This window comes from Camellia sinensis, chromosome 1 (assembly GCF_055761805.1).
Source record: "Camellia sinensis isolate YWXY chromosome 1, ASM5576180v1, whole genome shotgun sequence".
In the NCBI taxonomy this organism is placed as follows: domain Eukaryota; kingdom Viridiplantae; phylum Streptophyta; class Magnoliopsida; order Ericales; family Theaceae; genus Camellia; species Camellia sinensis.
Genome location: NC_138961.1, coordinates 170,849,551 through 170,864,000, shown reverse-complemented (window position 1 = coordinate 170,864,000; position 14,450 = coordinate 170,849,551). Strand labels below are relative to the sequence as shown.

Sequence of the window (14,450 nt, the reverse complement as noted above, 5' to 3'; positions counted from 1 at the left end):
TTCACCCATTTTTAAGGGCCGTCCTTCGACATTGGGGTCTAATTCCTTTCTAGCCTAACGTGATTTATTTTTTGCATCATAATGGGGATTATAGAGTTGAATCGACGTCTTAGGATTAACCTAGGTATACCTACAATTCGGCATTGTCATGCCTTAGCCAAGTCTACTGGCCGGCTGGGACGCTATTTTCTTAGGGCCAAGGATACCGATCATCACCTAGTGACTATGCTTGCCAGCTCTGGCAAGCGAGTTGACGACATGATGGTCGTTTTCGAGGCAACTGGGAATTCAGTGAGGGTAAAGATCGCCTAGATCCCGTGCCAAGGCGAAAAGGCGAACCAAGTGGTCGTATAGCTCACTTTCATTTCTTTTATTACCATATATGGATTCGGCTCTCATTCCATGTACTTACCATTCTGTTTATGCAGGTAACAATTTAAAGAAAGTGTTGGTTTCAGTCGACGACGTTGTACTTGCAGAAATTAAAATCGCACTACAGTTCGTCGGCCGTCCAAACCTTCAGAAACAAAAGAGGGCGGCCCACATTCTCTTGCGGTACTCGCCGACTTACGTAACATTTTCGGCGGCAGACCACATTCCAATTACGAGAGGTGAAGATCATCTTACAGCCCTTATCTTCCCTAGCTTCAAAAACCTAAGACAGATTGGTTTAGAAGCCTCTGATTCGAAACACGTGGAAGAACAAGCAGCCGAACCGGTCGTCGAGGCCCCGAACTAGTTGGAAGTCGAGGTACACGAAGCTTTTAACTCGGCCTTTGAGGAAGCCTGATTCAATTCGTCCGATCCTCCATCCACATCAAGCCGAGGGGACATCTCCTTTGAAGACATTTTTACCAACTTGGGAGACCTTCCCAGTGCTTATCCTGAGGATATGGCTAGGGAATCGCTCACGCAACTTGCCCGGAGGAAAAACGCTGAAAAGATGGCTGCCAGGAGGAGAGCTGAGGCCGTTTGATCGGAAACTTCACCCGCCACGGTCGTTGAGTCTTCTTCGCCTGTTATTGCGGAAGAAACGGCTCAGACCAAAACCACCGAGATGGAACGGGTGGATGAGGCTGAGTAAAGGGGGGAAAAGCGCGCCACCGAGCAAGAAGTCATGCACGATAAGGACCAAAGCGACAAACGGCTACGCATTGAGGAATCAGACTTGGTTGTTTTGTTCACTATTCAACCAAGGATAAGGAATATGCCGATTGCCTCTGATGTGTCGGCTTTGAAGGACCCGGCTGTGGCCCTAACTATGGCCTCCTCAATATCCCTGCCGGTTGACAGACAAACATTTTGCGTGGAGCCAGATCTAATGCTAATTGCTTTGGCTGCTCAGTCGGCCTTATCGGTACATTACTTGCCTTATCTGCAGTCGTCCGCCTAAATACATATATATATATATATATATTTTTTCTTTTTATTTGTTTGTTGTAACTCTATTTCCTTGTTTTGTAAACGGTGGGCAGGATAGCTGAGATTGGCCACCGTCAACATGACACGATAGAACAGATCGGCTTCTTGAAAGTCAAAATTGACAATGAAAAGAACAAGGTTGTGGTAGCCTCTCAAAGGGCCGATTATAAGGCAGCGCAATCGGTGGATGAACAAGCGAGAGCTGACTCTGAGGCCGAGCGAGCGAGGAATTCCAGCCAATTAAGGGTTGCCACCGAGGAAAGGGCAAAAGTGAATGAGGATGCACTCAAGTTAGCCCAGGATGTAATCGCCAAGCTAGAAACTGACTTGGAAAAATTGAAGAAGGCAAAGGAAATAGCCAACTCTGAGACTTCCAAAGCGTTCCAAGCTGGGAAGGATGCTGCCTGGGAAAGCTATGAGGAAGAAGTGTCGAAGTTCGAGAATTGGGGCTCCAAACACGGCTGGGTTAAAGCCCTCACTGCTGCGAATGTGACATTGGTGCAGCCGATTCCATACGAGCAGGTGGACGTTGAGCCGTTGGCGTCTGACCCTGAAGATTGATTAAGGCATATCTTGGTTTTTGGTAGGCATCTTAGATGCACAGTTTTTGTAGGTTTTTGTTAGTAGATTTTCATTTCTTTAAATGTAAGCTAATTTTCATGTGTAAAATGACTGCTATTAGTGCTCAATTTATTAATGAAAATTTTCTATGCTTTCGAGTTTACTGCATATACTATTTGTTTTTAATTCATTAATGACAATTCCTTATGCTTTTCTGTTTGTTATATGAGTAAATAGTATATCCAATAGGGTAACTGAATCAATTAAACATCCTCTGCCTTTTTGCTCTTTAGCCGAATAACTAAAAGAATCAGCAGTTAACAATTTGTAAAGGTGCATGAAAATTCGATAGACTAACAAGCAAAACGGCTTAAGGATTCGGCGTCTGGCCGATTAGATCAATGAATCTGCCCTTGCCCCAGCTGGTGCATGAATTGGGGAACTGAATGATATTAGCTCATGGAGCAGCTGGGGCACTCAACCTGATCGGCGCAAGGGCTTGCCCTATGGTCGATTAGATTAATGAATTTTCCCTTGCCCCAGCTGGTGCATGAATTGGGGCACCGAATGATATTAGCTCATGGAGCGGCTGGGGCACTCAACTGATTGGCGCAAGGGCTTGCCCTATGGCCGATTAGATTAATGAATCTGCCTTTGCCCCAGCTGGTGCATCAATTGGGGCGCCGAATAATATTAGCTCATGGAGTGGCTAGGGCACTCAACCCGATCGGTGCAAGGGCTTTTGAAGTTTTAGCATTAATGAGATCGCCTCGGAGGTGCTGCACTTGTAGGGAATAAATTGGGTGAGTGCGTTGTGCGCGTAGGTCCCATTAGTGTGTTCAAACTTGACTTACCCCAGTCTATTGAGGAGGGTTAGATAACTGTGAATGTTAAATTGATTATTCTTTAACAGCAGAGGAGAGGGGAGGACATTGGCTGAGCTGGACGCAGAGATGAATCGAAGTGGCGAGCCTATGCGCACAGGCAATAGGACGTCGAGGGAGCAGGAGAGACGCCAGTCCCCACGTCGTCGAAGTAGGTCACCCAGAAGGGAAAAACATTAACGGGGTAACTTTCCTTAACCGTGCTTGAGGGGAGAATCCGGTGCGACACCGTGCCCGTTGAGTTTTGAGATTTTTGTGGGGAACAAACCGATAACGGAAGCGGATTCAATTGTGCACGATCAAAATGTGGCAGTCGAGTTCGCTCCATAGATTTTTCCACCAGAAGTCTAGTAGTCGATGGTCGGTCGACGGGATTTCGAAGTGCTTCAGGAAGGCAACCATGGAGCAGTGAGAGGGTTGTATACCGCCTATGAAGTCGGTATGCGTCTACGTGCCGCGCGGTGGGAGATAGAGCAGAAGGATGAACGCATTTGAAACTTAGAAGCTCGCGCGGAGAAGGCTGAGCGTGAACTGAGAAAGGCTAAGACTACTGAGACATATTCGGCTGGCCCAGCTAACCCAATTGTGGAGGAAAGGGTGACCCAACGGTTGATAAGTCATACGATTGCCAATCGAGATATGGCAAGTATGTTTGCAATAGAGATTGCGAAGGCCACGATCTATGAACGAGGCTTCCATGACGGCCGAAAAGTTAGGATAGACAAGACGAAGGAAAAGCTCGCCGAGAAAGTTTGCCGATGCGAGAATCGGGGATTCAAGCACGGGTGGGTTAAGGCCCTCCGTGCCGCAGAGGCTCTCCAGGCAGCAGGCATTGACTCGGCGTTGCCGTTATACCAGAGTAACGATTTACCTTTTGCGGCTTATGAAGTCGAAGAGAGCGACGACGAAGGTAACGCCGAATAAAGATGAATCTATTGTAGCGTTTTTAACGCAAGTTGAATGAAAATTATGTAATCTCGATCAATTTAATAAAACGTATCATTTTAAATGCTAGAATGTTGTTTTTGCTACCTACCATTTTTCTCCTATTGCGTCTATGTTGTAATCTCAATCCATTTTTTGTTAATCATAATACAAATGAAAGAAACGCCGAGTTTCGAGGCGTCTTGTCTCGGCCAATCGAGATTTCTACGAAGGACGCTCCGAATTCGGAGACTTATTCGGCCCAAGCATGTCTTGCACGGATAGGGCTCCGAATCCGGAGGCTTATCTCTTGGCCTATCGTCATATCCACGAAGGGTGCTCCAAATTCGGATACTTATTCGGCCTAAGCGTGTCTTGCACGGATAGGGCTCCAAATCTAGAGGCTTATCTTTTGGCCTATCGTGGTATCCACGAAGGGCGCTCCGAATTCGGAGACTTATTCGGCCCAAGCGTGTCTTGCACGGATGGGGCTTCGAATCCGGAGGCTTATCTCTTGGCCTATCGTGATATGCATGAAGGGCGCTCCGAATCCGGAGACTTGTTTTGGCCAATTGTGATATTCACGAAGGGCGCTCTGAATCCGGAGAGTTGTTCGGCCCAAAAATGTCATTCACTGATGGGGCTCTGAATCCGAAGACTTATCTCTTGGCCTATCGTGATATCCACAAAGGGCGCTCCGAGTCCGGAGACTTTTTCGGCCCAAAAGTGTTATTCACTGATGGGGCTCCAAATCCAGAGACTTATATCTTGGCCAATCATGATATCCACGATGGGAGCTCTGAATTCGGAGACTTAGCCCAAGCGTGTCTTGCACAGATGGGGCTCCGAATCTGGAGGCTTATAACTTGATGAACTGAATTTCACAGTGCGGAAATAGGAGACTTTGCATTGCAAAAATGAAATTTGTACACGATGAACATTCAAAACAATTATCAAGCCCCACAAGTCGGGTTAATGATAGAATTTACGCAAATGCGTGGAATTCCAAGGGCGTCGCAGACTCCTCCCAGACAGGTCTTTGAGCTGATATGCCCCTGTGCCGGCGATTGACTCAATCTGATAGGGGCCGTCCCAGTTGGGACCTAGCTTTCCATCGGTGAGGTTCTTAGTAACGGGAAAAACTTTCTTCAGGACTAGTTCTCTGGGTATATAACGTCGTAGATGAACACGTTGATTGTATGATTTAGCAAGCTGCTGCTGATACCGTGCCATAGACGGGAGGGCTCTGTCTCGCCGTTCTTCAATCAGAGTTAGATCCAAAGCTAGCATCATGTCGTTACGGCCCAAGTCAAAGACCTTCGTGTTCAGAGTGGGTAGGCTGACCTCCAGGGGGATAATTGCCTGGGTCCCAAAGCACAAGGCGAATGGCGTTTCTCTAGTTGATCGCCTTGGTGTAGTGCGATAAGCCCATAATACACAGGAGAGCTCTTCAACCCACTTTCCTTTAGCTTTCTCCAACCGTTTCTTGATGTCGTCCAAAATGGCTTTGTTGGAGGCTTCAGTTTGACCGTTGCTTTGTGGATAAACCGGGGTGGAGAAATAGGGCCGAATACCATACTTGTTGCACAATTCTCGGTAGACGCCGCAATCAAACTGAGTGTCGTTGTCTGAAATAAGAGCTCTTGGAATGCCGAATTGTGTTATGATATTTCTCTATACAAAACGCTTCACATCATTATCTTGAATGTGCGTTAGTACCTCATCTTTGACCCATTTCATGAAGTAATCTGTCGCGACAATCAAAAATCGCTTGTTGCCCAGGGCACGAGGAAATGGTCCGATGATGTCAAGTCCCCATTGGGCGAACAACCAAGGACTGGTTATGGAGCTTAACTCTTCAACAGGTAAATGGGTCAAAGGGGAGAACTTCTAGCACTGTTCACATTTCTTAACGTAACACTCGGCATCAGCTCTTATTGTCGACCAATAATACCCCTGTGTCACAGCTCGATGAGCCAAAGAGCGTCCGCCAGAATGGGCACTACAACTATCTTCATGTATTTCAATCAGGAGTTCCTCGACTTTATCCAGATGAACGCATTCTAGGTATGGACCATAAAGGGATTTCTTGTAGAGCTTTCCTTGCGGATCCAAGTAATATCGCAAGGTTTTATTTCGCAACTTGTGTGCTTCTTTCTTATCCGTCGGGAGCTGTTCGGAAGATAGGAATGCAGCGATAGGGTCCATCCAACTCGGCCCTGATTCTATAACATTGATCTGGACTGACTCCGAAAGGCCGATGCTTGGTTTAGGGATGAACCCTACTTCAATTGTTCGTTTAAACTTTGAGTTGATGGCAGAGGCTAGGCAAGCCAGGGTGTCTGCATGTGTGTTTTGATCTCAGGTTATTTGGTTCAATTCATGATGGTCAAATTTTCCCAGTAAGAAACTCGCCGTTTTCATCTAAGCTGCCATATGGTCGTTTTTGGCCGCGTATTCCCCCTTTAACTGATTGATGACTAACTTTGAGTCACAAAAGATAAGCAGACGTCGAGCACCCAAGAGGTGTGCATTCCGTAAGCCGGTTAGCAGTGCTTCATATTCGGCCTCGTTGTTTGATGCTTCAAAGTCAAGTTTGACTACTTGCTCGATTATTGCCCCGTCGGGAGCCATGATCACTACACCCGCCCCACTGCCACGTTGGTTGGATGATCCATCACAGTACAACTGCAAATGTCCCCCACATAAATTCTCCAATTCGGCTTAGGTTGAATTTGATCAGACTTATAGTCGGCGAGGCATCTAGTGAATTCGGACACAAAGTTGGCAAGCACTTGCCCCTTGATTGAGGTTCTGGGCAGAAATTAAATATCATACTGGCCGAGTTCCTGAGCCCGTTTTGAAATGCGCCCTGATGCTTCTGCACAACGGAGTATTGACCGGAGGGGGTAGTCCGTGAGTTCCCCAATGGTATGCCCCTGAAAATAATGCATCAGTTTTCTTGCAGCCATGACGAGAGCAAGAATGAGTTTCTCCAACGGAAGGTAACGTGTTTCGACATCGACCATTGCTTTGCTCACATAATAGACTAGCCGCTGTTCCCAAGTTCTTCCTTTATCAGTACGGTGCTGACAGCCCGGTCAGAAACTGCCAGATATAAAATGAACGGGTCACCTGCCGAAGGTGTTGTCAGGAGTGGAACTGATCGGAGGTAAGTCTTCAAACCGTTCAAAGTGGCTTCGCACTCGGAAGTCCATTCAAAAGCTTTATCCTGCCGAAGGGTATGAAAAAATTGTTGGCAGCGATCTGTGGAACGACTGATAAACCTGTTGAGTGCGACGGCCATCCCCATCAGCTTTTGAACCTCCTTGATCGGTCGAGGAGAGCCGAGTTCTAGGATTGTTGTGATTTGCCTCAGGTTGGCTTCGATTCCGCAGTGGTTAACAATGAAGCCAAGGAATTTTTCGGATCCGATCCCAAATGCACAGTTGGAGGCGTTCAGCTTCATTTTGTACTTGCATAGAATGCCGAATGTCTCTTTCAGATCAACTAGGTGAGTTTGCTCTTCTTTGGACTTGACCACCTGTAGACACACCATTTTTGACCGTCCTCAAGACTTGGATGTCATCGTTTGAACCAGCCTTACAACCCATCAGCCAAGCCTTGTGCTTATCGGCCGTGTTTTCTTGTCATCGGCTATCAGTGATGGTCGATCGACACTCTTTTTGGCCGATCGGCACTCTTTTTGGACTATCGGCCATATCTTTTGGCCAAGGCCTTTTTATTTGCTTTTGTAGATATTTTTTTGCCAGCTGTGACCGCTGGTGAGCACAGATTTCATCCTTCCATACACGTGTATGGAGGGATTGAATCAAGTCTCAAGCTTGCTCAACAAGCTTGAGATTTGATTTTCTATAAGAAGGGAGACCCCTCTCCCTTTCCAGAGGATCTGAAATTTGATATACAAGATATATATCACTCTCTCTCTATATTTCTTCCTCTCTCTCTTTATATTTGCACATGTTTGTGCTCAAAAGTGTAATTTCTTCACACTTTTGCACTAAAGCACTTACTCAAACACCATACTGTTGTTGCTGAGGTACTTGCACTGCTAGAAATCAGGGTTTTAGAGGTGTTCAGAAATTGCCGCTATAGGTCTTAAAAACGCCGTCAAATATTTTTGTGACGTTTAGTACCAAACGCCGAAGATGCGGCCGTCGCTATAACTCTATGGCTCTTTAGAAATGTCGCTATATTATTATAGATGGCGTTTTCTAAAAACGCCGCTAAAAGTTCTACTAATTGTAACATGACATCACTATGCTATTTAGCGACGTTTTTAAAACGCCGCCGTATCTCTTTTTCCCAAACAAAAATCCAACCGTTATACTATTTAGCGACGTTTTTAGAAACGCCGGGATAGCCCCTTTTTTTTTTTAAATTTTAATTGTCCTAATTTTTTGTTATTGAACTAAAAAAATACCTATAATAAAACTGAAAAATAGCACTAATATAAAATAACTCTCATTCATATAGTAAAATCTTATCAAATGATAGTCCATAATCATTGTGCAAAAAAAAAAAAAAAAAAAATTCACACAAATCAAACGGTGTATGTCACACAATTTAAAGAGATTAATAATTCCAAAATTAATAGTTGTAAAATGTTAATCTTGTCTAATTTAATTTACTCAGTCAAACAAACATATTCTGAGGTCCTTAACGTTCAGTTTATTCAGAATGAATTATCATCCACACACACACATACATATATATATATATATGAGTAAAAAAGTTCACCAGCTAAACTCAGCTGAACTTAATAAATTTGTTCTAATTGATTTTCATTTTTAAGAAAGGGAAAACTTTAGTGCACAAGGGTCAGATTTATAGTTAGCATCTTGATGGCCCCTTACCTACATGCTCTTCAAATTGTTTCATATTTCTCACACCTTAGAAATCTTCATATGGTCGTTGGAGAGTTAAGAAGAAGTCAACAATGCAAATAAACTCTCTATTTCAAATACAAGAACCAACAAAAAAAAATTAAAAAAAGTCATAACAACTGATAGTAATATTAGTCCTCGGACTACCAAGTCACTAGCTAAAGTAGCAAACACCAGACTTTCTTGTTCATCAGCATTCTTCTTTAGATCTGCCAATTTCACAGCACTAACAAAAGCAATCTTGCATACCACCGCACATTCTGAATCAGGAGAACCACCAGGGACAAGCTGCATTATGCACAAAATGTTAGAATTGTAGAATACAAAATCAATAGGACTCAGCTTCTCAAACAAAATCAATAGGACATAGACACGATGCAAAAGAAATTTAGGGATTCAAACTGCTATTTTGGAAAAAAAATCATCACAAGATCTTGAACTTCCGTCACAACATAAAAGCAGAATCATAGTGCCTATGAAGCTTGCTGAAATAAGGAGCTTGTTTACTCCATCCCACTAATCTAGAGAAACGCAAGGAAATCAATATTCCAGCATGTATAGAAAACTGTTAGCAGCAATAAAACATATCGTACTAAATAATTCAACGCAATAGATAACTAACTAAATCAATAAAAGCAGTGCTAAAGACTACCCTAAATAAAAGTATAAAAGCAGATGACCGCTAGCCAGTAACTCATGAACAATGGCAACTTTAAAACTATAAAATGCTTGCATTTAAACTAACACCATTAGAATTGGAACAAATAGCATGCAATTTGTCATACCTGCTGTATAGGAAGATATTTCCTTTGATAATTGAATATTGCATCCTTCTCGTTTACATCAGCACTGCCATGGAATTGAAGTTCCACCTGGTCATCAATCTAGTAGAGTCAAATAAAAAGATCCATTCGGTTAGAGTGACAACATTTCTCTGATCCAATTTTACCATGTGAAGAGTGTGACTATAAAATAGACTTAAATTCCAAACCTGCATGTTTCCCAAGAAATCAAGGTGCATATACCTCTGTTGGCAATCAAAACCATAACCCACGTCAAGGACAATAGAGGTAAACTCGCTTCCTCCTTCAAGAAAAATTTCAACGAGGACTTTGTCATCAATTCCCTGTTAAAAATCAAAGGAATGTGTAATTCATGAGGAGCAACATTAAAACTCTAAAGCATAGTTTTCCAGTCAAACAATTCTATAGCTCGAACCCTCAGATAGACTACTTTGCTGAGCTTATAATCCATTTACAAATATGTAATTTCAGAAGAAGAAAGAATTTTGGTGCCAAAGTACACACTGATGCTATTATATAATATTCATATGTGAATAGTCATCCCATATGCACTGTAAAAATACTCATGAAATATAGGAAAACCAAAAGAATTTTGAAAAAATTTAGGGACCATGTCATATACATTATAGAAGCAGTCACTTATAGTAATCACTATCCTCCACTACACACAAGTGGGCAAGAGATTCCAATTTAGCAAACCATGAAAGAAACCCAACACTTATGTTAAAAGGATTGTTTGCTGCTCATCAGCCTCAGCCTCAGCTTCATCTGAGAAGAGAAGAAGAAAAAGTGAGAAGAGAAGAAGAAGAAGTGATGGAAAAGAAAAGAAAGATGAGAGAGAGAGAGAGAGAGAGAGAGAGAGAGAGAGAGAGAGAATGGGGTGGGGGGGACCAAAGCATCAAATCCAAGCCAACTGTACACATCAAAGGCTGACCACATTGCACCCCAAACAATGTGCAGACAAGGATCTCAGACTCCTTTTGGTCTTGCTGCTTTTTAATTTCTTTAGAGCATTGTCACACTGTTTGATACTAGCAGCATCTACCTGCAGGTTCCCTATCATAGTTTCTCGTACACTATTGCCCCTCTCTACATTGGTATTTCTTTATATATATATATATATTCTTTTTAATGACGAGAAACTTCTTTAAAACAGTTAAATTGGATTCATTTCTACATAATAAATTTTGAATACCTATAATCATTTGCAAACTACGGACATCAATTAAATCCAAGAAACCTCTATAAGACAGCGCCAAATTGGATCCAACTCTGCATGGTAAACTCCGAATACCTACAATCACTGTAAATCACAGTAAGTCACAAATATCAGTTAAGCTCAATAACTGCTATCAATAGTCAAACTTAAAATATCTCAATTTACAGTTTATTCCAGAGTTTAATCCCTTTGCCACTTGGATAACTATGACTTTTCAACCAGCTAGACTCAAATGAGGTATTTAAAAAAAATGATAAGAAATAAGGCTTCTATTCTCTTTAATCACATTGTTTATGCTTATTTTTAAATGCATTGTTTATTCATATATATAGTATCATGTTTCTTATGTCCCCAAGCCCAAGAGAATGTATTCTTTTCCCTACATGCCCTCTATTGCTCTCTCAGTCCTGACAATCAGAAAATAAAGGGGAAAAAACAGAGAGAACCCAAAATAGTGATGGATCTTGTCAGTTATTTACTAAAAACACACAGAGATGAACATTCCAGATTCCAGTAAAGTAAGCAACAAAATGGAGGAAAAGTCATTCCCAATCTCTCTACAACAATTGCAGCAGTCCAAAGATTAGCATCCACTGCAATCTCAATTTTTCGTAGAACAAAATTTTCATACAGTAAAATTATGCAAAACCCAAATGGAATTAGCTTGTATACATCATAAAAACTTCCACAAAGATAAGACAAACTTGTTTTGGATTACGAACAAGCTGCATTGCAGCATTGTCAACATACATGTGGGAGAGTTCAACATGAGGATATCGCCAATACTCTGCCTCCAAAGCATTGATGCTTGGTCAATATCACAAAATAAAGGAACTTAAAAAATATGGGACAATAGTTCAAATTTTATCCTCATTTATTTACCAGTATTATTTACTTTCTAGAGAAGGGAAGATGATCTTTAGAATTTATGCACAAGTTGCATTAAACAACATGAAAAGGTATATTTATAGAGCCTCTAAATCAGTGGGCACAAGTTGCATTAAATAAACCATATTTTTCTTTTTTCTGTGTGGTTTGAGTACATCGCAACAAAATTTTACTTTTAAGAGAAAAGATGATGCAAGATGAGAGTTTCCTAAATCAGTGGGCACAAGTTGCATTAAATAAACATTTGCTTTATCAACAGAATAGAGTTTCCTACCCCGCTTCCAAATAGTCTCAAATGCAACACGAGCAATACGATCAATCTGTCAAGAAATATTTTTCACATCAAATAAAAGATTATGAACATCAAAAAAAACATGAAGGTTAATCCCAATTAAGAAATATTTAACTTTTAAGAAATATATATATATATATATTTGAACTACGGAGTGTTAATCCCAATTACCTGGGTTTTACGACATGGATCTGTCTAGTGCAGTAGGCTCTATGTAAAGGTGTATCCTTGGTTAAGTCCAAGGCCATCATGTTGTCTCTTGTACATCAACCCATATTTATTTATTTTTATTATTTTGGCAGTCCTCTTGTCCGCATGACACTTTGGACTCAGATTAGGCAATTCAAGTCCCACCTCTTTATTCGTATATTAGTGTCTTTAAGTTGTTTATTTTTATTTTTATTTTTATGTTTTTTGGGTCTAATTGATGGCAATTCCATAACTTGCTCTTTTCCTGCTCATCGAATCCCTAAAGGTCATGCTTGTTTGTGGTTCTGATCTGAGCAAGTAAGTTCTTGTTGCATAAAATTTGATGTTAAGATAGCTACTATTTTGCTACCATTTAGATGGCATGCCCTTTTACTGTGCTACTACACTTTTCAGTGAGGGACAGTAATGCCATAAAACTAAACCCCATGCTACGCCAATGTTAGCAATTAGATATTGAAGTAACGCTCTACAATGTATCTATATCACATATGAGCTTTGGATAATTTGCTTTCGAGAAAGTAATCAATGGCAATATGAACACACAAGTAATAGACATATAACCCACAGAGGAGAGCACATGATTTCCTTCATATGAAAAGATCAAGTGATAGTGGAATGTTTGAGCCTCTTAATTTCTTCCTCACCTTTTGCTTTCATTAATTTCTTTGTCGGTGAAGAACAACTTGGGTGGTGGTTGTCCATCCATCACATGGGCAGACCCCACACACCAAGCAATAAACACCACATATAGCTCAAACCCAAACCCAAGAAATCCTAATGTAACAATTATATTTTATTGCCTTGACATAGCAATCTCAAAAATCTAGCAAACTGTTCTTAATCATATTCTATACATTTTCTTTATCTATACCAAGATTTATTGCAGCCAGAACAACTACTTGGTGTGAATCAAAAGGTGAAGTTGTGTCAATGTTTTCTCTAATCCCAAATTGCCCTTAGAAACTACTTTTATTTCTCAATTCTCAACATCTCTCAAATGCTTCAATTTCTAATATTTTAAATTCAAACACCCCGATCAAAATAATTAAATTATATAATATATATACAGATCACTTCAGCAATCAGCATCTACAAAATTAAAATTGAAGCAAAAAATCAGGGAAAAAGCTCTAATTCTCAATTTTTTTCTAGTTTAAATATTTATAAACCGATACAACAGTGGTATTTCACTAATAATAATAAAAAAAAAAACTGTGAAGTCCAAATTGAAGCAAACAATCCGAGTATAAAAAAAAACATTCCATACACATAACAATCAACATAATTCCCAATTCCCAGTTTTCCTTTCACTTTGTTTCACTTTCCTACTTTTTCTCACCAACCAAACACAAAACACAAAAATAATATAGCAAAAAATAGTAGCTAAAAAAGCAGTGCTAGCAGATACAACGGCACAGATACATAAAAGCAAAAAACCATCAGTAGAACAGAGCACAAGTACACCAGAGCACACAGACACAGAGGCACCAGATTAGCAAAATGCATCAGATTAGCAGATTAGCATAAAATATAACTCTAAATTTTCCATCATGTTTATATTAGCTTAATGTAGATGATTTCTATGAAATCTTGAAAATGAAACTTTCTATTTATGTAGCTTAATGTAGAGCGAGACAGAGAGAGAGAGAGTACCGACTAAAGTTCATAAACAAAGTAGACTATTCGCGGCCATTGGAGCTTGAAATGCGAGTAATCGAGGGGTTAGAGTTCAGATCTGTGCTTCTGGAAATCACTGAATCTCTGAATCTCTATCTGAACCTTCGATGGAGCTTAGATCTGAATCTTCGATGAGCTTCAAAATCGCTTCGATGGAGCTTCGAAATCACTTTGATGGAGCTTCAAATATCTGAATCTTCGATGGAGCTTCGAAATCGCTTCGAATATCTGAATCTTCGATGGAGTTAGAGAGGGTTGTGAGAGAGAGATGTGTGCGTATAAGGGTTGAAAGAGGGCTCAAATGTGTGCGTATAAGGATTGAGAGAGGGCTCAGATTCAAAATAAGGTTTCAAAAGGCGCGTGTGGCTACCGAATTTGGAGGCATTTTTCAGCGCCTCCTATTATAAAATGGCGCCGTTTTGTTTAAAATAATATGCGGCGTTTTTCTAAACGCCGTTAAATATTAATAACGGTGACTTTTAAAAAAACGTCATTAAAAAAATGCCACCATAACCCTATTTTCCAGCAGTGTTGAGGGTTTTGTTTGAACTCAAAGTTTGGTTTTTAGCTCAGAAAGTTGCTAGAGTTGCCTCGTTGAAGTTGTTCTACAAGGGCGAGTCACTAACCCTCTTTTAAGCTTTGTGTTCATTACTTACTTAGCCT

At 41.0% G+C, this 14,450-nt stretch overlaps 1 long non-coding RNA gene across 1 annotated transcript; it reads right to left on the bottom strand.

The window, feature by feature from the left end:
• Nucleotides 1-8,546: 8,546 nt before the first annotated feature.
• LOC114296271 (uncharacterized) lies at nt 8,547-11,973 on the bottom strand. The gene is made up of 5 exons (XR_003641155.2): nt 11,883-11,973; nt 10,697-10,804; nt 9,724-9,824; nt 9,484-9,570; nt 8,547-8,986 (listed from the first exon to the last, which is right to left on the bottom strand). It is a non-coding gene; the product is annotated as an uncharacterized LOC114296271 (long non-coding RNA).
• Nucleotides 11,974-14,450: the final 2,477 nt, after the last annotated feature.